The 27,268-nt window shown below is 42.5% G+C and overlaps 1 pseudogene; it reads right to left on the bottom strand.

Annotated features, from left to right (window-relative positions):
* On the bottom strand, positions 1–18,057 carry LOC118361451 (dystroglycan 1-like; annotated as a pseudogene).
* Positions 18,058–27,268: the final 9,211 nt, after the last annotated feature.

The raw sequence follows: 27,268 nt of genomic DNA, 5'->3' as shown, positions 1-27,268 counted from the left end.
TTTGAGGCTTTACAAATAGTAGTTCATCTTTATTAATATATTAATATACTTTATTCATATTTTTTCATAAAACAAATTTGAGACTGTATCAAAAAATCTGTAAAAACATTAGATTTTTTCAACCATTGTTCCTCATGATATAAGATGTGAAACTTACATTATTCACTTGTTTTCATCCCCCCATCGTATTCTTTGCAGGATGCAATATTTTCAGGTGATGGAAAAGTAAAATAAAAATGTATCTCCCTTCCCCCACAAACTATTAAAGTTGTTTTTGTTTAAATCTAGACAAACAAAATATAAAATGATTTCCACCCAAACCAACTCTACTGATAAAACAGTAACATTTTGGAGATCTTCAGTTTCATAGGCACACCATTAAGTACATATACTTGTCCCCATGCCTCGTCTCAACTAATAATGACAGAGGCAGGCAGAACACTAACGATACAGTGCAGCAGCATAGAGGCAGAGAGCAGTGATATTACAGTACGTTCCTCCTCAATTTTCTTATTTCATTTACTTAATGAAGGTTAGTCTCTCATTGTGATTAAATCTCTTTTGCAAGAGACCGGGGGGTGTAATACTACAAGCAGGATCAATGAGTTATTCAGCTAACATATTCTGAAATAACTTATTTTTGGAAAGATGAGCTTGAAATGGGCATGGTCTAAATGACTCAACAACCAAAAACACATGTCTATGTTTAGCTTTCTTAATGAACCAGAAAATCGATATAATATAAATATATATATATATATATATTTTTTTTTAAATCAAAGTCAGCTACCCTACTCATTGATCCTGCTTTGTAGTATACCTCTCTGGTCCAAGGGAGACCTGGTCCCCAAAACATGCATCAACAACAGCAACAAACAGTTGACCAATCTAGTAGCCTTATTCTTTACTTCCGTCAGTTCTCTGTTATCTAGTCACAGCATCTCATTGGCCCAGCATTGTGGGCCCAAGCCAGCCATGCTTTGCTTTGTCACTACCTTGGCAACCCCGGAATAATCAAAGTCAGCTAGCCTACTCAGTGATCTCTCCGTTTCAGGGACGAGATCAGCAGCAAGTTAATACGCTGAATATAATGTCATTATTACTCCTGTTTTGTAATCCCATTACATTAATAACAAGTGTGGGTCACTCACTATGAGTCTATGATTTACTTGTTGATCAAGTACCTGTATAGCAGAGAATATTTCAGTCACATGATTTGTTAAAGAAATTTTTTTTTTGAATCATGTCCTTTTTAGGCTACCAGTAACAAATGTTTAGTTCTACAAGACACAAAGGGCTAGTTTTACTAGGTGTCTTACACCTGTTATTTTCAAGAGGGGATACAACCTACAAGGATAAACAAATGGTAACATAAGATAAGTTTCCATCCAATTGGAGAAAAAATGGCATTAAGGAGACATGAGCATTTTCACATCAGTGGTGTTTTTCTACCCAATGAACTTGTTGAGGATACAAATCAGTGCGTGATGTAAAAAGTGCACACAAAATGTACTTTTTCGCTTAAGTTCAATGTGTTTCCATCGCATTTTGAACTCTACCAATAATTTTGTCACGAAAACTGTTAAATAGCATATGTACCTTGGTACAGTATGTGTACAGATACAATGCGGGTATGCTGTGCGGGTAGGCTAGTCTACATGATGGGATTATTATGGATAAGAGCGAGAATATTTTTGTCAAATGGCAGTCAAGCATCGATCATCATTGTCATCAGAATAAGACACTCAATATTTATTAGAAAAGAGCATCAAGATCACCATGCACTTTCACCATCCTGTGAAGTTTGTCATAAATGATTTAATCTGTAGCCTAATAAACTGCATGGAGGACAACACACACACACCATATCATTGTGTGACTCCCAAGTTAACTTCAATATGATTTATAAAATGGAACCGAAACTACCTGTTTCGATCACAGCTGCCATGATTTTTATCTTTATTTATACAGCTTGACTATACTCTGAGAAAAACTGTGGATGGAAACGTAGCTAGAGATTAAGAGAATAATATAAATGTACGATTATGATGTAAATAAAACATGGTTTTAGTCTGCCTTTTTGTCTTACTCCATACTAAAAATAACAGTGGCAAAATCTTAGTAGATCTAGCCCAAAGAAAGATAAAAGCAACACAATGTAATTTGTATAAAGATTCACTTTGTGAATGACAGCCTCCTAGTCTGTTGTCATGGTGACATTTGATCCAAGGCCTCTGCAGCCTGCTCTTCCGCATTTTCATTATTTTCTATACAATAGAAACAGTACATCTTCAAAGATAAAAATGATTATTCTTGGCAAGAACCGGTTTAAAAAAAGATTATTAAGCAAGATTCGAAAGCACAACTATGATGGACAACAAAAGAAAGAGTGCTGGAGTTTCAAACTGCCTCTGTACAGTTTTCCTGTGCCAGTAGTAGACTTATACAGTACGTTTTCATAGTGGTCGCTCATACAGGTGTGGTCGCCTACTCCATCCATGTCGAAGCCATCTTAATCTACAGTACGTGTGTAAAATCCCTACGTAAATTGTTTTCATACAAACAACTGCTCTCATCCATCCCAAAGCCAAGGCTTTTGAGAGCGTTACGGAGGAACGTAGGGAGGTGGTGACCTGTATGATGTCATGTTCTTGGGGCGGGACACTTTCCCCTCAATGGGGACAGTGAATGGTGGAGGGGGCTGATAGGGGGGTGCATTGGGGTCCTCATCCTGGTAGATGGAGTACTCCAGGAGATCCTGGTTAAGTAGGGTACTGTGAGGGCCAGCCATGTTGGGGTACTCTGGAGGGGGCAGGGGTGGCTTCTCCTCCTGCAGGATTAGGGGAATACTGGAGGGCGGGAGGGATTTGGAGTCGTCTAGCTCATCTGCAAAGATAATGGGCACGCCTTTCTTGATAAAGGTGGCCTGCTCCTCAATGGTCATCTTGCCCTTGCGCTTCTTGCGGTAGCAGACCATTGCGATGACGCCGGCGATCAGCAGTAGTGCCGCCACCACCACAGCCGGGATAACCGTGTGCAGGTAGACATCATCACTGGTGCTACGACCCGTGCCAGGGGAAGGAGTGGCTGGAGGGGGAACAGGGATAATCACCTCTCCTGGGGGCACAAACGTGTAGGTATGGCACTTGTTGGTGCCACGAACGGAGATATTGATGGGTTTGAAGTCTGGCTCCATGGCATTGGAGAAGGCCAGAGTTGGCCTGCCCTGGGGGTCGGAGATCTTTCTGCTGAGGACGGTGATCTGGTCCTTGGGACAGGGGCTCTGCTGGAGACTGTTGTTGGTCCACTCCACCAGAATGGAGCCCTTGGTGATGCTCCGTAGGGTCAATGTGCTGGTGTTCCGGTCGCCCAGTGCATATGCCAACTTCTTAGTCAGGAGGATCTTCTTGTGGACGTCGTTGGTCAGTGTATTGGGTTCGCCGTAGAAACGGGCAGCAAAAACGACAGAGGGTTTGTCGTTGACTGACAAACGGTTGACATGGACCTCAAAGGCGTCTATGGTGCTCATGCCTGCCTTGTCGGTGGCCAGCATGAAGTACTCATGTTTGCCCATGTGTTCTCTCTCTGGGAGACCGTAAAGGAGCTGGATGGTGCTGTTGAACTGGATCCAGGAGGTCTCGCTCACCACCTCGTTGTGGTTCTTCCTCAGAGTCAGACGCAGCTTGTCTGTGGTGCCGTCCTCTTTGTCGAAGAAGGTATCTGGAGGAATCTTCACCTCAAAGTAGGTCCCGACCCAGGCGTTCACCTCGTCGATGGGATTGCGTAGCTGGGGCTTCTCGTTGTTGTAGTCAGGAACCGGAGACAAATGGGTGGTGCGTCTGGGTGGCTTAGTTGTGGTTTTAGGTTCCTTAGGCGCTGGAGTGGAGATCTTGGGCTTCTTGGTTTTCTTGCTGGTGGAAGTCTTGGGCCTTCGAGTGGTGCTTGGTGGGGTGGGCAGAGCAGTAGCCTCTGGAATAGCAGGCTGGGTCATAGTAGGCTGTATAAGGATGGTACTGGTGGTGCCCAGGATCCTAGTGGGCTGAGGAACCCCTATAGTAGGAGTGTGGGCTATCTGATCTCTTAGCCTGATAGTGGGCTTCACCGGCAAGGGCAAGGGGCCACGGACAGGGGGGACAGAGCTGTCAGTGGCTAGGGAGATGGAAGGGGATGTGGGGGTAGGAATGATACGAGTAGGGGGCTCGGAATGAGTCGTTGGGGGAGAAGGGAGGGCACAGGAGTGGGGGTGTTTCCCAGCTGCCTCCTGACCCGTTTTACCAAGTGGGGCTTCTTGTTGACGATGTGCCAGCCCACCACTGGGTAGCCTAACTTGAACGACATGGACCCGTCTTTGGCAGGTGTTTGGACGCTGTTGATATTCGGAATGTTGGACTGGTCAAGGGCACAGCCAAGCTTCCACGACAACAGGGCCCCATTCTCCACCACCTTCTTGGCATTTCCAGGCCCGGCCATGAAGGCGGACATGTCGAACAGGCGGTTGTTGACGACGGGGACCACCTTCATGTGCTCCAGAGTGACACCGGAAAACTTCTTCATGCTGGCCAGCAGGCCTACCCTCTGCTGGGCGTCCATCTTGGTGAGGTCAGCATCCAAGATGATGGTGAGGACAGTGACGGGCTCCTCGTTGCCGCAGATGAAGGACTGGAGGTTGTTGCTCTCAGCCTGGAGGGCAAAAAGGGCCGGCTCAGTGTCGGCTCGCTCTTCTAGATGCACCTCAATAGAGAAGGCCTCCAGACCATGGCCACTGTTAATCTCAGAGCAGGAGATATGGTGGACACCTTTGTCCTGCTCCAGGGCTAGGCCTTGTAGGATGCAGCTCCCAGTGTCCCAGTGCAGCCAGGAGGGTAAGCTGTCCTTTCCCACCTCAGTTAACTGCAAAAGGAGAGAAGAAAGCTTTAGAGATGAGGGGAAGTTATGGCTCATAGATAAAACACTGAAAAGAGAGGGTGTTTCACACAAAAGGCAGATTCTGCCAATAAAAACTTACCCAACTGTACAGTAATCTTAAGGGTATTATCATAAAAGAGTTTATCATACAGCCCTGAAGATGGAAAACCCAGTCTCACTTTTCCCATTCAATCATTTCATCTGTGTATTGCTGTCTCTACCAACCTTTTGTTGAAGTGAGCAGGAAGCTCTGCTCAGTTACCACCTATTCACAAAATGACAGCCGCCCGAGTCATCACCCCTTCATTTTGAGACATTACGATGTGACAGGATATCATTCCCAATAATACAAGGAGCCTATATTAAATCTTGTCCCATTCATAAACTCCTTATTGAACAAATTGCACTACAGTAAAACTCATTCAGCAGTGATACAGTGAGAGACAAAAACACACAGACATAATAATATGCATAGCATTGCAAATATGTAAATATTTGGCTAGTTATTGAGAAGCCTAAGGCTGAAACAAATTGCTGCAACAGAATGATCTGGCCTAGAGTATGTTAAATATCAAATAGAAAAATGTGCCGTCAGGTTCAAAATAGCCATTCAGCTGAGAGAAGTAGAAGGGGAAATAGGAAATAATCAAGCGTTTGTGGTTACGTAAAGTTAAGCTTGTTGAGCTGGACTACAATACTTCCCAAAAAGTATTGGTTCTCTCCATTCTCCATCCACACACAGATTTAAGGTAATTTTTTGTTGAGCTGTAATGGCTGTTCACAATTACAAAGAGAGCTGGCTCTTATGTGCAAGGTAAACTCCTCAAACGTATTTCAGCATAAACAGGAAGACTGGAAGTACGGTATTGTGATCAAGCAGTTGGGCACCAAGGATTACGGAAATGAGGTAGAGGAACATACAGAGTAGAGGTCGACCGATTACCGATTATTGGACCCCCCCCCCCCTCCCCACAAAAAAAACGATGCCGATTAATCGGACAATTTTTAAAAATGTGTAATAATGACAATAACAACAATACTGAATGAACGCTTATTTTAACTTAATATCAATCAAATCAATTTAGCCTCAAGTAAATAATGAAACATGTTCAATTTGGTTTAAATAATGCAAAAACAAAGTGTTGGAGTATAAAGTAAAAGTGCAATATGTGCTATGTAAGAAAGCTAACGTTTCAGTTCCTTGCTCAGAACATGAGAACATATGAAGGCTGGTGGTTCCTTTTGACATGAGTCTTCAATATTCCCAGGTAAGACGTTTTAGGTTGTAGTTATTATAAGAATTATAGGACTATTTCCCTCTATACCATTTGTATTTCATTAACCTTTGACTATTGGATGTTCTTATAGGCACTTTAGTATTGCCAGTGTAACAGTATAGCTTCCGTCCCTCTCCTCGCTCCTCCCTGGGCTCGAACCAGCAACACAAGAACAACAGCAACTATCGAAGCAGCGTTACCCATGCAGAGCAAGGGGAACAACTACTAGAAGGCTTAGAGCGAGTGACGTTTGAAACACTATTAGTGCGCGCTAACTAGCTAGCCATTTCACTTCGGTTACACCAGCCTCATTTCGGGAGTTGACAGGCTTGAAGTCATAAACAGCGCAATGCTTGATGCTCAACGAAGAGCTGCTGACAAAACGCACTAAAGTGCTGTTTGAATTCATGTTTACGCGCCTGCTTCTGCCTACCACCGCTCAGTCAGATACTTGCTTTTATGCTCAGTCAGATTATATGCAACGCAGGACATGCTAGATAATATCTAGTAATATCATCAACCATGTGTAGTTAACTAGTGATTATGATTGATTGTTTTTTATATGCTAGCTAGCAACTTACCTTGGCTTACTGCATCCGCGTAACAGGCAGTCTCCTTGTGGTGTGCAACGAGAGAGAGGCAGGTCGTTATTGCATTGGACTAGTTAACTGTAAGGTTGCAAGATTGGATCCCCCGAGCTGACAAGGTGAAAATCTGTTGTTATGCCCCTGAACAAGGCAGTTAACCCACCGTTCCTCGGCCGTCATTGAAAATAAGAATGTGTTCTTAACTGACTTGCCTAGTTAAATAAAGGTATAAAAAATACATAGATTTTTTGAAATCCGGAAATCGGGGCCCAAAAATACAGATTTCCCGATTGTTATGAAAACTTGAAATCGGTCCTAATTAATCGGCCATTCCGATTAATCGGTCGACCTCTAATACAGAGTCAGGGTCTGACATTAACAATGGCCCGCAGTCAGGTCAGTAAATTCTCTGCGCATTTCTGCTTTCCAGTTCAACATTTACCTGCCCTGTGGTGGTCTACCATTGCAAACAAATCAAGGCTACATGCAGGAATGTCGTGCTATTTGTATTTGAGATATAGGATGTTCATTCAAGCACCACCATGCTCCCGCGAGCCACAACTTCTCGAGCTGTACAGAAGTTGATACATTCACACAGCACATAATGAACAAAAAGAAGTGCCAATCAATCTACTCACTGAGTTCATTTAGTTTAGGGAAAGTGCTTTACAAAAGTAAACCTTCAATAGTTAACATACTAGCAATGTGCTGGATACTGTTGAAAGTTTGCACAAAGGATAGTGTCACGCCCAGTAAGTCCTGTGCCTCCTCCTCATACTCGCCCTGAGGTGCGTGTCTTCAGCCCGGTGCCACCTGTACCGGTCCCACGCACCAGGCCTCCAGTGCACCTCCAGAGTCCAGTACGTCCTGTGCCTGCTCCTCACACTCGCCCTGAGGTGCGTGTCACCAGCCCGGTACCACCAGTGCTGGCCCCATGTATAAGGTCTCCAGTGCGCCTCCACAGTCCAGAGCTTCCGGCGACAGTTTCCAGTCCGGAGCTTCCGGCAACAGTTCCCAGTCCGGAGCTTCCAGCGACAGTTCCCAGTCCGGGCCTTCCGGAACCTCCAACGACGGGCCACAGTCCGGAACCTCCACCGACGGTCCACAGTCCGGGACCTCCAGCGACGGTCCAAAATCTGAAACATCCAGAGACGGTCCCCAGTCCGGGGTCTCTAGCGATGGTCCACAGTCCGGGGTCTTCGGCGACATCCACGGTCGCCGGAGACCCCGGACGGGGGGTACTGTCACACCCTGGCTTTAGATATCTCTGTTTTCTATATATTTGTGTGTGTGTTTCAAATATTTAACTGTACTAGAATGTTTAAGGGCGCTAAAAAATGTTATATTGGTTATCGGTACCGGGTTTTTTGGCAAGGAAAATATCGGATATCGGTATCGGCCGAAAGTTTCATATCGGTGCATCCCTCATTTTTATATATTTGCTAAAAAATCTAAAAACCGGTTTTCGCTTTGTCATTATGGGGTATTGTGTGTAGATTGATGAGGAAAAACATGTATTGAATACATTTTAGAATAAGGCTGTAGCATAACAACATGTGGAAAAAGTCAAGGGGTCTGAATACTTTCCGAATGCACCATATGTTCATGCTATCGCCTCTAGAGAAAACTAAAGATCTTGTTTGTATTTTCAATATGAAGTCCATCAGGACTCTTTCAAGGCCCAGTGCAATCAACATAAACATTTTCCTGATTAAACTATGCTCCTTTCCAATAAATATTGAGGATCTTATTCTGGTGACATGATGATCAATGCTTGACTGCAGTTTGACAAAGAAAAATATTATCCATAATAATCTCATCATGTAGACTAGCCTCCCTGCACAGCATGCACGCACCATATCTGTGTGCTGTTGGCTGGAGTGCATGTGCCAAGACCAGAGTAGGCGCATTTGCTATTTAACGCAAAAGTTTTTGTGACAAAACTATCAGCAGAGTTGAAAATGCAATGGAAACATTGAACTTTACATTTTTATTCGGTACAGGAAAACTTAAACAAAAAGGTGCATTGTATGCACTACGTCATCACATACTGATTTTTATCTTCAACAAGTCAGTTTGGTGGAAACAAAAAATATAGATTTTAGAATATTTGCATTAAAATCTGTCGCCAATTGGATGGAAACCTAGCTATAGGTCACCCATATCTATTTCCCTTAACATTCCAAACAGTTATAGATTTTTTCTCTTTCTTTCCATAAAACTTTCTTATCTGAAGAGAAAAAATATGTACACTATAAATCCCTAGAGCTGCAGGTACACAACCGGACAACTAAAACCCTCAAGAAAGCCATTCTCAAATCCAGAACCCAGTCAAAACAAAACCATCAAAATCACAGCTCTGTACTCAGGTAAAACATTTTTGAGCCAGAAACACTCACTGAAATGGAACTGTTAGCCATGTTCTCCTCACTTTCCTCCACCTTAACAGCAGACCCACTAGGTCTACATGCTGCAGGAACTGTTAACAGCTCCTCAACAACCAGAAGGGCCTCCAGAGTTGCTCAGCGGTCTATGGCACTGCATCACAGTGCTAGAGGTGTCACTACAGACCTGTGTTCGATCCCGGTCTGTATCACAACCGGCCGTGATCAGAGTCCGATAGGGCGGCGCACAATTGGCCCAGTGTCGTTAGGGGAGGGTTTGGCCATGGGGACTTTACTTGGCTCTAGCAACTCCTTGTAGCAGGCCGGGTGCCTGCAGGCTGACCTCGGTCGTCAGTTGAATGGTGTTTCCTCCGACATACCAGGCGACTGTTAAGAAGTTCGGTTTGGTGGGTCATGTTTCGGAGGATGCATGACTTGACCTTCAACCTCCCGAGCCCGTTGGGGAGATGCAGAGATGAGACAAGATCGAAACTGGGGAGAAAAAAGGGGTCAAATAAAATAAAAAGTGACAAAACCGGGGGTTTCTAGCTTTTCCGCCAGCTCCTGATTCTCATCACAAGACACAGCTATGTCACCCCGAAAACCCCAGAGTCAGTCTTCCTGTGAATACTCACTAATGTTGAAACATTCGTTTCTAATCGACCTGGCCCGGGTCCCCTGGAAGGATATTGACTTCATCCCGTCAGTAGAGGACGCCTGGTTGCTCTTTAAAAGTGCTTTCATCACTATCTTAAATAAGCATGCCCCATTCAAAAAATGTAGAACTAAGGACAGATAAAGCCCTTGGTTCACACCAGACTTGACTGCCCTTGACCAGCACAAAAACATCCAGTGGCGTTCTGTATTAGCATCGAATTGCTCCCGCGATATGCAACTTTCAGGGAATTCAGGAACCAATATACACAGTCAGTAAGGAAAGCTGGAAGTCCATGGAGAATAAGAGCACCTCCTCCCAGCTGCCCTCTGCACTGAGGCTAGGAAACACCGATAAATCTACGATAATCGATCATTTAAATAACCATTTTCCTACTGGTGGCCATGCTGTCCACTTGCCTACCCCTAGCCCGGCCAACAGCTCTGCACCCCCTGCAGCAACTTGCCCAAGCTCCCCCGCTTCTCCTTCACCCAAATCCAGACAGCTGATGTTCTGAAAGCGCTGCAAAATCTGGATCCCTACAAATCAACTGGGCTAGACAATCTGGTCCCTCTCTTTCTAAAATTATCTGCCAAAATTGTTTCAACCCCTATTACTAGCCTGTTCAACCTCTCTTTTGTAACGTCTGAGATCCCCAAAGATTGGAAAGCTGCCACGGTCAATCCCTCTTCAAAGGGGGATACACTCTAGACCAAAACTGTTATAGACCTATATCCATCCTGCCCTACCTTTCTAAAAACTTTGAAAGCCAAGTTAAGAAACAGATCACCAACCATTTCGAATCCCACCGCACCTTCTCCACTATGCAATCTGGTTTCCGAGATGGTCATGGGTGCACCTCAGCCACGCTCAAGGTCCTAAACAATATCATAACCGCCACCGATAAAAGACAGTACTGTGCGGCCGTCTTCATCGACCTGGCCAAGGCTTTCGACTCTGTCAATCACCACATTCTTATCGGCAGACTCAATAGCCTTGGATTCTCAAATGACTGCCTCGTCTGGTTCACCAACTACTTCTCAGATAGAGTTCAGTGTGTCAAATCGGAAGGCCTGTTGTCCGGACCTCTGAGAGTCTCTATGGGGGTGCCACAGGGTTAAATTCTTGGGCCGACTCTTTTCTCTGTATACATCAATGATGTCGCTCTTGCTGCTGGTGATGCTCTGATCCACCTCTACGCAGACGACACCATTCTGTATACATCTGGCCCTTCTTTAGACACCGTGTTAACAAATATCCAAACGAGCTTCAATGCCATTCGCCTCCTTCCGTGGCCTCCAACTGCATTTAAATGCAAGTAAAACTAAATTCGTGCTCTTCAACCGATTGCTACCTGCACCCGTCCGCCCGACTAGCATCACTACTACCGAATATGATTATTCAACGCCGATACCGATTATTGGAGGACCCAAAAAAGCAGATGCTGATTAATCGGCCGATTATTTGTAATAATGACAATTACAACAATACTAAATTAACACTTAATAATGTGTGCCATGTAAAATATGTGCCATGTAAAAAAGCTAACGTTTAAGTTCCTTGCTCAGAACATGAGAACATATGAAAGTTGGTGGTTCCTTTTAACATGAGACTTCAATATTCCAAGGTAAGAGGTTTTAGGTTGTAGTTAATATAGTATTTATAGGACTATTTCTCTCTATACCATTTGTATTTCATATACTTTTGACTATTGGATGTTCTTATAGGCACTATGGTATTGCCAGTGTAACAGTATAGCTTCCATCCCCCTCCTCGCCCCTACCTGGGCTCGAACCAGAAACACATCGACAACAGCCACACTCGAAGCATCGTTACCCATCGCTCCACAAAAGCCGCGGCCCTTGCAGCGCAAGGGGAATAACTACTCCAAATCTAAAAGCGAGTGTCGTTTGAAATAGTATTAGCGCACACCCAGCTAACTAGCTAGCCATTTCACATTGGTTACACCAGCCATTAGGCTGATAGGCTTGAAGTCATGAACAGTGCTGTGCTTGCAAAGAACTGCTGGCAAAACGCACGAAAGTGCTGTTTGAATGAATGACTACGGGCCTGCTGTTGCTCAGTCAGACTCCTCTATCAAATCAGACTTAATTATAACATAATAACACACAGAAATACGAGCCTTTGGTCATTAATATGATCGAATCCGGAAACTATCATTTCGAAAACAAAACGTTTATTATTTCAGTGAAATAAGGAACTGTTCGGTATTTTATCTAACAGGTGGCATCCCTAAGTCTAAATATTCTTGTTACATTGCACAACCTTCAATGTATGTCATCATTACGTAACATTCTGGTAAATTAGTTCACAATGAGCCAGGCAGCCCAAACTGTTGCATATACCCTGACTCTGCGTGCAATGAACGCAAGAGAAATTACACAATTTCACCTGGTTAATATTGCCTGCTAAACTGGATTAGTAGTTATAACTAGTGATTATGATTGATGGTTTTTATAAGATAAGTTTAATGCTAGCTAGCAATTTACCTTGGCTTCTACTGCATTTGCGTAACAGGCAGGCTACTCGTGGAGTGCAATGGTTAGAGCGTTGGACTAGTTAACTGTACAGTTGCAAGATTGGAACCCCTGAGCTGACAAGGTGAATGTCTGTCGTTCTGCCCCTGAACAAGGCAGTTAACCCACAGTTCCTAGGCAGTCATTGAAAATAAGAATGTGTTCTTAACTGACTTGCCTAGTTAATTAAAAGGTATAAAAAATATATATATGAAAAAAATTATCGGAAATCGGCGCCCAACAATACTGTTTTCCGATTGTTATGAAAACTTGAAATTGGCCCTAATTAATCGGCCGTTCCAATTAATCGGTCGACCTTTACCCTGGACGGTTCTGATTTAGAATATGTGGACAATTACAAATACCTATGTGTCTGGTTAGACTGTAAACTCTCATTCCAGACTCACATTAAGCATCTCCAATCCAAAATTAAATCTAGAATTGGTTTCCTATTCTGCAACAAAGCCTCCTTCACTCATGCTGCCAAACATCCCCTCGTTAAACTGACTATCCTACTGATCACATTTACATTTACATTTAAGTCATTTAGCAGACGCTCTTATCCAGAGCGACTTACAAATTGGTGCATTCACCTCATGACGATCTTTGACTTCGGCGATGTCATTTACTCAGCAAACTGGATGTAGTCTTATCACAGTGCCATCCGTTCTGTCACCAAAGCCCCATATAGTACCCACCACTGCTACTTGTATGCTCTCGTTGGCTGGCCCTCGCTACATATTAGTCGCAAAACCCACTGGCTCCAGGTCATCTATAAGTCTTTGCTAGGTAAAGACCCGCCTGATCTTAGATCACTGGTCACCATAGCAACACCCACCCATAGCACGCGCTCCAGCAGGTATATTTCACTGGTCATCCCCAAAGCCAACACTTCCTTTCGCCGCCTTTCCTTCCAGTGTTCTGCTGCCAATGACTGGAACGAATTGCAAAAATGACTGAAGCTGGACACATATCTCCCTCTCTAACTTTAAGCATCAGCTGTTAGAGCAGCTTACCTGTACCTGTAAACAGCCAATCTGTAAATATCACACCCAACTACCTCATCCCCATAGTGTTATTTATCATATTGCTCTTTTGCAACCCAGTATATCTACTTGCAAATCATCATCTGCACATCTATCACTCCAGTGTTAATGCTAAATAGTCATTATTTCGCCTCTATGGCCTATTTATTGCCTTTACCTCCCTAATCTTCTACATTTGCACACACTGTATATATATTTTTATATTGTGTTATTTACTGTGCATTTGTTTATGTGTAACACTGTTGTTGTTTTTGTCGCACTGCTTTGCTTTATCTTATCCAGGTCGCAGTTGTAAATGAGAACTTGTTCTCAACTGGCCTACCTGGTTAAATAAAGGTGAAATAAAAAATATATAAAAAAATAGCACACAGAGAAGTGTCAGCTAAGTCAATACCTGATGAACCTCCTCTACTGTGACAAAGCACATGTCAGCTAATAGAACAAAAGACTCACTGATAAACTGACTTCAACAGATCACTTGGGGAAACCAACTATCTTCTCAGAACACAAATAGAGCCTAGCGTATCAGTGTCACTCAACCCAACAAAGAACGTCGCTCCTAAATTGACACATAAATCAACCTTATTCTCAACCTTCAGAGGGTACACTAGATATGATATCTCTGCCCAGGTCTCAGCTAGAGACACAAGAAGCACCTTTCTCACTGGGGAGAACCATTTCCTGGAAACCACTTTCTAGTTTGACAAAGAAAGTCCCCACACAACTAATTATCCTCCCTATCTAGTTTCAAATCAGCACTAATCTGAACATGAGTAACTTCACAAACTGGGGACACCTCAAAACTCTCCTTGAGAGCCTCATTAAGATGTTTCTAAAACATGGTTGGGGTCCACCTGTGGTAAATTCAATAGATTGGACATTAATTGGAAAGGCATACACCTATCTAGATAAGGTCCCACAGTTGTCAGTGCAAAAACCAAGCCGAGAGGTAGAAGGAATTGTCTGTAGAGCTCAGAGACAGGATTGTGTCAAGGCACAGATCTGGGGATCTGAGAAACAAGATTCTCTGGTCTGTTACCAAGATTGAACTATTTGGCCTGAATGCCAAGCTTCCCTAAGGTGAAACGTGGTGGTGGCAGCATCATACTGTGGTGATGTTTTTCAGCAGCAGGGACTGGGAGACTAGGCAGGATCGAGGTAAAGCTGAACAGATCAAAGTACAGAAAGATCCTTCATGAAAACCTGCTCCAGAGCGCTCAGGAACTCAGACTGGGTTGAAGGTTCACCTTCCAACAGGACACGACCCTAAGCACACAGCCAGGACAACCAGTTGAGTGGAAAAGGTGAAGGGGTCTAAATGCTTAACCTTGTTGATTTGATGATGTTTAAAATGTTTAAGTTGGAATTGGGGCTGAAATAGTGGAGGCAGTGCTCCTGTTGACTTGTAGTAACTCCGTGGTTCTAAATCAGTAGTTGTTAGGTAAACTATCAAATATTAGCTTGCTTGACCATGTTGCGGGTCATATAAACTGTTTGTTACTTGCAATATTTACTTTGTGGACTTCACCGGACAGACGTTGCTCTCTCATTATTAATGAAGCAAACTTTTGTGTAGTTTAATTTATTCTGCCACTGTGTGACTGTTGTCTTTTTATTGTCACGGCCTTATTGTATATCACGCTGGCGTATGAACTAATAGATTATAGAGCAAACAACACAATTATCACAACATAGGTTGTAATATGGATTTTTTAATGGCTTGGCTTCCTCTGTAATTTCACCTAGCACCGCTACTGGTCCAGCTCTGTCTCTCTTGACCTTGGTAGGCCAGTCCAAGCGGATTACTATTGTTCAGATGGTGACGAAACATAAATACGTACAAAAAAGGAGAAATACAAAAGGCATGCCCAAACTAAAGACTCAAAAAACTAACCAAAGGCCTCATGGCCATGAAATGGCTTGCAAGCTGGGACACTGACTGACAACCATGTTAAAATGGCAGAAAGGGAAAGGGAAATACCTAGTCAGTTGGACAACTGAATGCCTTCAACTGAAATGTGACCTGTGCTAAAAAGGGATACTTTGGGATTTTGGCTATTATCTACTTCCTCGGAGTCAGATGAACTCGTGGATACCATTTTTATGTCTCTGTGTCCAGTATGAAGGAAGTTAGAGGTAGTTTTGCGAGCCAAGGCTAACTAGCGTTAGCGTGCAGCAACTTCCTTCAAACTGCACGCATACACATAAAAATGCTATCCACAAGTTCATCGGACTCATCGGACTCTGTGTCCTCATTGCCAAAATCCTGAAGTATCCCTTTAATGTAACCGTGGCAACCCCTGGACCCGGCTGCTGCCACCTGGGATCAAGTGTGGAAGTGTTACCTAGATATGTTACCTAGATAGTGTGTTGCCTACCTGTGTGCTAACACTACACTACCTACTACATAACAATAGCCCCTCTAATAATTTAATAGGAACGTCTTAGTAATCCTATTTGGTAGTAACATCCTACTCATGAGTGCTTACCTGAACATTACAACTGCCATTCGTCAACCTGGGTGGAATCCTCAACTGGAACCCCTGGCCCACCACCGCTGAAGAGTCTGGGATGCCTACGGCGGCCACCTCTGTGACCGCAGCCAGGGATTCTGGGATACCCATGGAAGGTCCCTCTGTGACAGAGGCTGCAGCATTCAAGTTGGAGAGGACAGAAGAGTGCATGGAGGCTTCCAGGTCCACCAACACCATCTCCCCCAGGCCCTCCACTACCGGTCCCCCAGGTACAGTGCCCTGGACCAGAGCCACCAGGACACCCAGCACCAGGAGGATAGTTCTGCCTAGAGGCCTGGTTCTCCCTACACCTCCATATTCCCAGCCTCTCTGTTTACAGTGCATAGTGGTAGGCCTAAGTGTTCCCCACCTCCTCTCTTAGGACTGTTTCAGGGCCACATGCACTGGAAGTCAAAGTGATGGAACGATGGTGGGTTGTTATTTCTGGACGTTTAATGTCTTTGTTGATAATTAATGAGGTTTTATTTTGTGTTTCCTTTGTTGTTTTCCTCTATTATCCATGAAGAGTCCGTGGCAGGTAGTTAGTCAGCCATGTTAGTCAGCCACTGCAAAGAAAGAGAATCAACTTGTGTAAGAATCTGATCGTTTTTTAAATTAATAAACTCATCAAGCATTATTTGCCTCCAAAAGACCTCTCATGCTTGTGCGAGCATGACCTTTTTCAACTGTATAATAACAAAGAAAATTCTCAACAGATATTCAGGGTTGGGTTTTACACATTTTTTAGAGAGTGAGAAAGAACCTTTTGCCAACAATATTTCAATGCAATGGCCCATGAAGTGGGCGAATGTATCAATGGCAACAAAACAAACGACTGGGGCAAAACTGGGAGCTAAAACATATTTACGAGTATATTTACATATGTACAAGTTTGTTTTAGCCTTTGTCACAGTAATGATGAACTAGCAATCTAATGGGAGGTCTGACTAAATGAACAAGCAGAATCTAAAACAATAGATTAAGTACAAACAGGTGCGAAAAAAATACAGAAGACCAAGCAAAAAGTAGTATTACAATACTGACTGAGAAAATCAAAACTTTTCAAGTGCCATAATAATTTGCTAAGAGGGTATGTTGATCTCCCACTGATCTCCTCTTTGCATGTCATGGAGTTTTTAGAATAGCAGTTCTCGTGAAATGGTAGACAGAGTAAACGGTCATTTGTTTTGGTTGTAAGTTTTAATTAGGTGCCCTTGGGGTGGGTATTAGAGCCTCGACTGTGCCAACCACAATCCTGTAGTGCTGAGACAGGCAGCCCAGGGTCGGCCAATCGCCTGGAATCCTAATGCTAAGCAAGCTAGGCTGTGACTTCAGCTCATCAGAACTATAACAGACCATCTTTAGGAGGAACATTTGCATAGAAAAGAGCATTTACATGACCTAATGGGGAAAATTAGACCTACTCTTTACAACTCTGACTGCTGTTATCGCCTGGTTGCTAATTGAAGGAGAAAGTTCAGCACCACAGACATATAAATATATATATTGACTCTGTTTCGCCAGCCCGCTCAGAGGCCAAACGCTGTCATCACATTGCTTTCGCTGTCAGATGCGATCGATGGCAGAACCTCAACTTAGATGCAAAGGCAGCAAATCATCTAAAATTAGGGTTAAGAGCTTTCCAAGGGAGCCTTCACTCATAGTGATTCAGTCTACAGTCAAAGATGAGAGCCGATCATTTGAGCATGGAAAGAAAATTGTAACGTTTTCGTGCTTTGATTCATTCAATATATCATACCTTTAATCTCAGTCGGGCACCATCTCTTGCTTCTACACTTTTTGATGGATGTATATCTTTACAGAGGTAAGTAGAGATGGATATCTTTACAGAGGTAGGTATAGATGGACATCTTATTTTTATTTTACCCCTTTTTCTCCCCAATTCTGTGATATCCAATTGGTAGTTACAATCTTGTCCCATCACTGCAAATCCCTTATGGACTCGGGAGAGGCGAAGCTCAAGAGCCATGCATCCTCCAAAACACGACCCTGCCAAGCCGTACTGCTTCTTGTCACACTGCTCGCTTAACCCGGAAGCCAGTCATACCAATATGTCAGAGGAGACACCGCACAGCTGGAGACCGAAGTCAGCGTGCATACGCCCGGCACGCCACAAGGAGTCGCTAGATCGCGATGGGACAAGGACATCCCGGCTGGCCAAACCCTCCCCTAACCCGGACGACGCTGGGCCAATTGCTGCAACACAGCCTCGGATCGAACCACTCGGGAGGCCCAGAGATGGATATCTTTACAGAGGTAGATAGAGATGGATATCTTTACAGAGGTAGATAGACCATTGCCAGCAGCAAGCACTAGTGTTTTTGCCACAGAATGGGATTGTTATGACTAGATCACCACCTGGGTAAACTGGAAAGTTAAATTAAGCCCCATCCACAGGGTTCCTTCGATCGGCACTGTCCTGCCTCTAATCTGCCTTGCTGGATGCAGACACAACACCATATCAAATGCATGGCTTACTCAAAAATGTACCGCTACAAGGCAAGGATACATATTTCCCATTTGTTGATGAAGCATAATTTTTAAGCAATTGGCAAGTTCTTAAATATCTATTAGACTGAGTTGTCAGTCATCTGCTTTTCAACTTCAGAAGATTGTTAACCATTTGTTTGACCAGTAGATGGCTTATTTTTTTGGCCCACTGATGCCTTACTCCTTAAACATGTTGAGACATGCAAAAGTAGGCTACAGATCCCAATCAAACCATCAGAGATTATTCTAGTCTGCACTCTCCCCGCATGAGGCTCTCTCCTCTCCTCTGCTAGGAGACCCTGACTCAGAGCAGTCTGAATAGAAACACAGTTGAGTCATGCTTTCTATAGGTTTCTAAAGCTGCCTCCTTGAAAGAAACAAGGCCAAGCTGGCAAACTGGTAGGGCCTACATTCAAAGAGGTTGTTAAATTCCAAATAAATAGAAAAACAGCCCTTGGCCTACATTATGGACTGCTAGACTCGATCATCCAATTCACTTCCCTTTACTTAAAATGTAAGAGCACAAACAAGTAAAACACACCTGTCATTTTTACATAAAAGTGTTTCTATTTTGTTTAGCTAATACACCTTGCAATGCTCTACAAAAATCTCTTTGTGCCACAGTATGCATCAAAGCGAGCGCTCTAGTCACTGTGGCCTAGATTCTATCATATTCCCATTTCCTGAACATGATTCAATCATGTGTTCAAACCAAGGCTTGATTTCAAAGCCCATTTCCTAAACAAGCAAGACAAGTATTTTATGTGTTGCTGTTCGCACCATATGTAACTACAGTGCAATAGCAAGGAGGGATATAATGCAATCAAAACAAACACAAAAGCAGTGAATTTCATAAGGAGTCAGATGTGTCACACCCAATTGTAAAGACTTGAGTAATTTTAATTCATGTGTCTATTGTGTCTGTCTGTTCTTCTAAAACAAGTGCATATCTTTTCAGTCGTAGCCTATATCCAACAGCCATTCCTGAGAACATAGATCATTGACATAGGCCCTAGTTGGAAGCCTCAGTTAGCCAAGATTAGGCCATCTGTTAAACAGCAGGTGCTTTATATTCAACAAAATGCCAAGGAGCATTTCACTATAGAGTAACACACATCATCCTATAATAGGCCTTGGTGATATAGGCCTAAGAAAGAACGTCCTCTGGAAGCTTTATAAAATTGATACTTTGAAGATTTCAAGTTTGGCAAAGTTGCAATCAGGGAAAGTTGTAATCTTGAGAAGGTTTGTCAGTCACCTAAATCACAACCAAACTGTGAATATAGATCCTCCCCACTAATACAATAACATAAAACAAAGGGTTCAAACCAAAAAGCTTTTTTTAAATAATTTGAATAAGGTCTTGGGGCTGTGCAAATAATTATGTTAGGCCTTCAATGTCTTGCGTAAGGTAAAGCAAATGTTATTACCATGCCAATGGTTTCCTATCTACTGTATATTTGCAGTCAGAATAGTATAGCTCTGTTCATCCCCATATAGAGTGTCTGCTCCATACGGTCACTACCAAGGAAGAAGAGTTTACATTACATTCTATGCTTCATTCCCCTTTACAATTATTTGCCTGTTATTTGACCTGTACAGTGGGAAATAATTTAAAACAATAAAAAATAATTGGGCCTCAAATGCAGTGGCATTAAGAGCAAATTTAATTGGCTGAAGTAAAAGATCCCAGAAATGTTCCATACACACAAGAAGCGTATTTCTCTCACATTTTGTGCACACTTTTGTATACATCGCTGTTAGTGAGCATTTTTCCTTTGCCCAAGTAATCCATCCACTTGACAGGTGTGGCATATCAAGAAGAGGATTAAACAGCATGATCATTACACAGGTGCACCTTGTGCTGGGGACAATAAAAGGCCACTCTAAAATGTGCAGTTTTGTCACAACACATCCACCAAAGCAGCCATTGGATAACACATGATCTGAATATTAAATATATCCACTAGACAAGTGTGCCTTGCAATCTCAGATGACTGGATGTTCCATATCCCTCTCTAAGAAGTTAAACAGTCAGACCCCAACCATTGAACAGCTAGCTAGTTGCAGGGCAAGTAATTTTGCTAGCTAGCATTTAGTAGGCTTATCAATGTTGACCTTGACATAGGGGGTATGTAAGCTACCTTTAAAAGGGGTGAAAGTAAACTAACATTGCTGCGAAATCCAAGCAGCAGTGTCTTGCGATTAAAATTGTAAGACAATATAGCCAATAAAATAGAGTTAGAGAGAACTCAACTGATTTAGCGAGTTATTTGAGTTGATCAGGGGTGTAAGAATGAATCCAAACTGTTGAAAAACGTTCAACTAAAACGAGAGATTATACTAAACAAATTAGAGCAAATCCCTCCCGTTTCGTCCCATTTGCTTCCGTTTATGAAGCGTTTGGCAACAGAATTACCGTAATGAATACATCCCAGGTCTGAAAGCCAAACGATTAGCTGTAGGGTGAGACAATGTAGCTAACTAGTCCTAAATTAAATATCTAGCTAGCTAAACGAGTCTAGGTCAAATAAATAAAGACCCCCGGTATGCAAAATATGCGCGCTAAAAAATAAGTAGCTAACGTTACTTAAATACGTTCATATTCATATAGCTAGCAATAACCCTATATTCACAGAACTGACAAACGGCTAACATAGCTACTAAATTAGGTCATCAATTATTTAACATTGAATTCTCGAAATAGTCCAGATACATCAAAATAATAAGAATCTGTCATTAAAAAGGAGGGCCCTACTTGTCCCGATTCGCGTGGACTGTTCGCAAGCTAGACATTGCTAACTAGCTAAGTTCCTTTTTAGAATTGAACATTATAACGTTAGCTAGCTAAACACTTGCAACACGTCAATCGAAACGCAACCTTTTATCGTCGAAAATGCATTTTCGAACGTGAGTGGATTGTTTTGGTTGCAAATATGTAATAAATGAGTTGTAATAAAGTATTTGGAAATAATTCCATGCAGACTACAGTGCTCGAGCGAGAGATGCACCTGTTATACGCGGAAAACGGCTCGCGCTTTTAGCCAGCTAGTCGTGTGCTCGACCGAGGTAGGCTCAAGCTACACTAAAACCCTATCTTGCCCAAAGTAGTTAGCTAACTAGGTTAGTTATGAAATCCACGTAGACAATCGATTCAATGCAAAATACGAACGTGTGGCTTATTTTCTCCCGTTTCCATCCATTATTTGAGAGATGTTGACGAGAAACGAAGTATGACCACTGTTGTTAACCTTCCGTTGAGAAGATGCAGTCTAATCGAGGAGTGTGCTAGCTAAGTTAGTCTTTAGAATGGATGGTAATGAAAGAGACTAATCATTTAGGAAATAACGTTAAATATGACACTGCTGAATGATACAACTGATTAATTTTGTGAAATAGCTACCTATACTATTGAGAGATGCAGAAGATGAAACCCCAAACTGACCTTGTTATTTTTGGTAAGACATTCATTCCTCTTTTCTCCCTTTCACTTTCTCATCTGTAGGAAAATAAAACCAACTCAAAAGCCTACATATCCATCGTTTAAACGTATTGGGTGTCACAAGAAATAAAGACAAATTGGTAGGTCTAACCTGAAAAGTCACCGCTATCCTGCTTAGTTGTCAAGGTATTTTTAAACATCGTAGCATAGTCAGCTGAAAAGGTTACCACTGTGCAAGTCTCCTCCCCCACTGCTGCTCTGCTCTCCCGTCATTTTCGGATCTTCAGGTTGTGGCCATCATTTTTCTGCCTGTAGATGACTCCTCCCCTTTTCAGATTCGCACCCTCATTTGTTTTTGACAGGGCCCAGGTAAAAGGGGCCATAAATGCATCTACACTGAACAAAAATATAAACGCAACATGTGAAGTGTTAGTCCCATGTTTCCTGAGCTGAAGTAAAAGATCCCAGGAATGTCCCATACACACAAGAAGCGTATTTCTCTCACATTTTGTGCACACATTTGTACACATCGCTGTTAGTGAGCATTTTTCCTTTGCCCAAGTAATCCATCCACCTGACAGGTGTGGCATATCAAGAAGAGGATTAAACAGCATGATCATTACACAGGTGCACCTTGTGCTCGGTACAATAAAAAGCCACTCTAAAATGTGCAGTTTTGTCACAACACAATGCCACAGATGTCTCAAGTTTCGAGGGAGCATGGATGCTTACTGCAGGACTGTCCACCAGAGCTGTTAGTGTGACAGGTTAAAGGAAATATTCATAGCCTGTTATACATTAAAAGTATTAGTAAGTTCATAGTATGTGAGGATCTTAAAACATCTAAGGTTAAAAAGATGCATTCAGTATTAGTTGATAGAGATTGATAACATTCATATAATTGTGTTAAAGTTCAAATCTGTCAAAGGGTACGAATTGTGAGAGTAATGTGTAAACGTTAAATTGATTACTTTATTTTGTGGTGCCTAAAAGTGTTAATCTGTGATCTACGAAATGCTCTTAATCTATGAGCCGGAGATCGATTGCTCTGGTCTCCACCCATATTCCTGGGGAAAATCGCGGTCTTTTCTCATTGAACTAAAAGTTGAATTGAGAATACAACACCGTATCACTCCCGTGATTATTTCTCCCCTGTTTTCAGGTACTTTATTGATGATAAAATAGTCATTTAAATGTTATAACTCGCTAACATGTCAAGAGTGTTTAAGGTGTGTCTTAGTAACGTCTTGAGGAAGTTCGGTTGCTCGGTTGAAGTGAAGAATAGCATCGTACTGAGAGTAGCTGCCATCTTATGTCGATTGTGAATGAACATGTGCGTTGTTAATAAGATATTTTGCTGTGTTATTTGTATAATGGGTTTTCTGTTGTTTTGTAATGTGTTACTTTTTTGAAATGATTGAACTAAAAGTTGAGAATAGAACACCGTATCACTCTCGTGATTATTTCTCCCCTGTTTTCAGGGGCGTAACATTACCAGATAATGTTAATTTCTGTACCATAAGCCACCTCAAATGTCATTTTTGAGCATTTTGGCAGTACGTCCAACCGGCCTCACAAACGCAGACCACGTGTAATCACGCCAGCCCAGGACTTCCACATCCGGCTTCTTCACCTTCGGCATCGTCTGAGACCAGCCACTCGGACAGCTGATTAAACTGTTTACAAAACCAAAGAATTTCTGCACAAATTGTTATTTTCCCACTGACTGGATGTTCCATATCCCTCTCTAAGAAGTTAACCAGTCAGACCCCAACCATTGAACAGCTAGCTAGTTGCAGGGCAAGTAATTTAGCTAGCTAGTAGTAAGTATGCTTATCCATTTTGACCTTGACATAGGGGGTATGTCAAATAACAAGCAGTGGGAAAATGCTTACCTTCGATGGCCACTGGCACTCTGGAGAAGTGTATTCTTCACGGATAAATCCTGGTTTCAACTGTACCGGCCAGATGGCACATAGCGTGTGTGGGTGAGCGGCTTGCTGATTTCAATGTTATGAACAGAGTGCCCCATGGTGGCGGTGGGGTTATGGTATGGGCAGACACAAGCTATGGACAATGAACACAATTGCATCAGATCAATGCCAAGATCCTGAGGCCCATTGTTGTGCCATTCATCCGCTGCCATCGCCTCATGTTTCAGCATGATAATGCATGACCCCATGTCACAAGGATCTGCACACAATCCTGGAAGCTGAACATTTCTCAGTTCTCCCATGGCCTGCATACTCACCAGACATTTCACCCATTGAGAATGTGTTCCAGTTCCAGAAACTTCGCACAGCCTTTGAAGAGGAGTGGGACAACATTCCACAGGCCACAATCAACAACCTGATCAACTATGCGAAGGGGATGTGTTGTGCTACTTGAGGCAAATGGTGGTCACATCAGATACTCACTGGTTTTCTGATCCACCATGCTCCTACCTTATTTAAAAATGTGTCTGTGACCAACAGATGCATATCTGTATTCCCATTCATGTGAAATCCATAGATTTCAATTCATGTGAAATCATTTATTTCAATTGACTGATTTCCTTATATGAGCTGTAACTCAATAAAATCTTGGAAATTGTTGCATGGTCCGTCTATATTTTTTCAGTGTACTTGAAAGTTAAAAAATAATCCTCAACCCTCTAAGGAACAACCCACAGGCACATACAAGATTTCAACGTCTATTCCACATTGGTTCAACATAATTTCATGTGTCCCCAGTGGGAAGGTGGTAATTGTTTTTGCAACACTATAGTTTGAGAAGAAGATATGTGCTTATACAACATTTAGCCAACATTATTTGATACATTCAATGATGGCATTTTAACCATAGTCTTTATCATCATATAACATAACAAATGCTGTTTTTATTTGTATGTTATATTCAAATGTGATTGGGAATGATTGCACAAGAACTTTGTACTTCCACCTAATAAGAGGTGCACTTCTACTTAAATTAACCCGAACAGTCCTTGAGTGGAACACATTCCCTACTAAATAATTGACGAACATGAGTCAAAAATGAAAGCTATTGTTGGACCCCTGCACTCCATTCACACTTTTCATTTAATAATGAAGATTGAAAAATGTAAAGGTATCCCTTTCCATGTGCCTTTTTACCTTACATAAAAATGTGATCTCTCTGATGAATTGCCAGAGAAAAATGAATTCTCTAATGTTATATTCAAAGTTTAAGGGTATAGGTTACTTAAAAATATTAATATATATCATGAATCCATAAACAAATGCACTCAAGAAGCCATCTATTTATGGTTGGTGATTCTTTGGTTGAAATGTACTGCTTGTCATCAAACAGCCGGTCAGTCATGATCATCCATTCCTCTGGGAAAAAAACTATAGAAAGAGAAACAAGTTGACTATTACATCTGAAGGTTTATGTCTGTCTTGCTGTTATTGGCAACTAAGATTAGGAAATATTTACAAGTGGAGTGGTACAGATTTTTTGTTTGTGCAAAATGCATAGGCTACTTCTTTTAAGTTCATTTTTGGGAAGTGCCTGTGGCCAGTGTCTTGTCTTTTCATTTATTATGCAAACATTCCATTGTGGCTTCCCAATAGGTTTTTCCTATAAACCTCACCACAAAACACACTTGTTAATTGATCTGCAGGGTCCTCATGGGGTAGTGGAAGAAAAAGTCCCAGATGTCCAGATGAAGTCATATTCATGATCATGACATTGATTTATCTGTATCTGCTCTGAGAGATGATAACAAGCGTGTAATGATATCCAAACCAACAGGCCTACAAACATGATCCATTTGTACAATAACATAAAAGGCAGTTATTGGCTGAGAGAACACCTAGCTGGAAGATCAGAAGGTTCAAATACAATGTGGATGTTGAAAATTTAAAGGGCCAAGGCAAACCATACATGCGGTGCACATTGACTTTCCAAGTCAACAGAAAAGTATGCTCATAGTAGTGCACTAAACACCATGGTACAACAATATCTCAATATGCTTTCTGAATAATTGAGCAATTGCACAATTGTCTGTGAAGAGACTTCTCTGATTTAACAAGCCATTCTGGAAAAAGGGAAAGGTGCCTATTCTGGCTGCGTAGTTGGTCAGGGCTTGTCAGACAGACATGGGAAACGTTGTCTTATTAGCCAGGAATAATGCTATTGATTGTTGTGTCAAGTGGGACATCACTTGCTAGTAAGACACTCATGCATTGATCAGTGCAGCAATTCCTCGGGAGCAAGGTTCAGTTAGTCCGTTTTGTCAGATGGCAGCTGTTTTCACGCTGGTCGATTCTTGCCCTTAGTGTGCCGGTTTGGTTTTACTGTCAAATCAACATCCAGTAACACTTGTCATGTGTTAATAGTACATACTGTACAGTACCTTACTTATAAACAGGTTATGAATGACTTATATATAAAAATTATTGGCCATTAAATGTGACCATATCTTTATTTAATAGAATTCATTCTTAAGAACAATAACATCTTTATTTGTAAATCAGTGCTTCTGGTCAAAAGGCCAGCTATGGATCCGGAAGCAAGTTTTTGGTTTTCTCCTTATGGATACTCACTGACCCTTACTGATCCTCACCAGCCTCTCACAGATCCTGTCTGACATCACTTCTCTCATCTCCTTCATTCTTTCCTCCATCCTCCTACAACACCTGCATGACCGCTTCCTCTCCATCAGCAGGGTCTCAGGGCCAGGTTGGCCCTCCTGGCCTCCAGGTCTGCTCAAGGCAGGATACGCAGAAGCTGTAGCTACAAGAGAGGATATGGTCCCTGAAGATGTCACAGCGGGTTAGATCCTCCAGGGGAGAGAAACATTCTGGGGCCGCTGGCGACATCCTCTCTGCTGGACAACTCAATGGGGGAGGGGTTCAGTTAGCTGTTTGGACCTCCCAACACACAACACTCTCTGTCTCCAAACACCTGGACCGTTTAACCATGGAAAGTTAACTGGGAACATGGCCGAATATAAACAGTGTCGTTATTCCCTCAACAAGGCAATCAAACAAGCAACATTTAGGTAAAGGGGACAAAGTGGAGTCGCAATTCAACGGCTCAGACACGAGACATACACTACCGTTCAAAAGTTTAGAGTCACTTAGAAATGTCCTTGTTTTTGAAAGAAAAGTGCACACGTCCTCAACTGGCAGCTTCATGAAATAGTAAACAAAACACCAGTCTCAAGAGGCGACTCCGGGATGCTGGCCTTCTAGGCAGAGTTGCAAAGAGAAAGCCATATCTCAGACGGCCCAATACAAGATTAAGATGGGAAAAATAACATTGGAAAGAGGAACTCTACCTAGAAGGCCAGCATCCCGGGGTCGCCTCTTCACTGTTGACGTTGAGACTGGTGTTTTGCGGGTAGTATTTAATGAAGCTACTTTAGGACATGTGAGGCTTCTGTTTCT

This window comes from Oncorhynchus keta, unplaced genomic scaffold, assembly GCF_023373465.1.
Source record: "Oncorhynchus keta strain PuntledgeMale-10-30-2019 unplaced genomic scaffold, Oket_V2 Un_contig_14950_pilon_pilon, whole genome shotgun sequence".
In the NCBI taxonomy this organism is placed as follows: Eukaryota; Metazoa; Chordata; class Actinopteri; order Salmoniformes; family Salmonidae; genus Oncorhynchus; species Oncorhynchus keta.
This window is presented reverse-complemented; position numbering and strand designations above follow the sequence as displayed.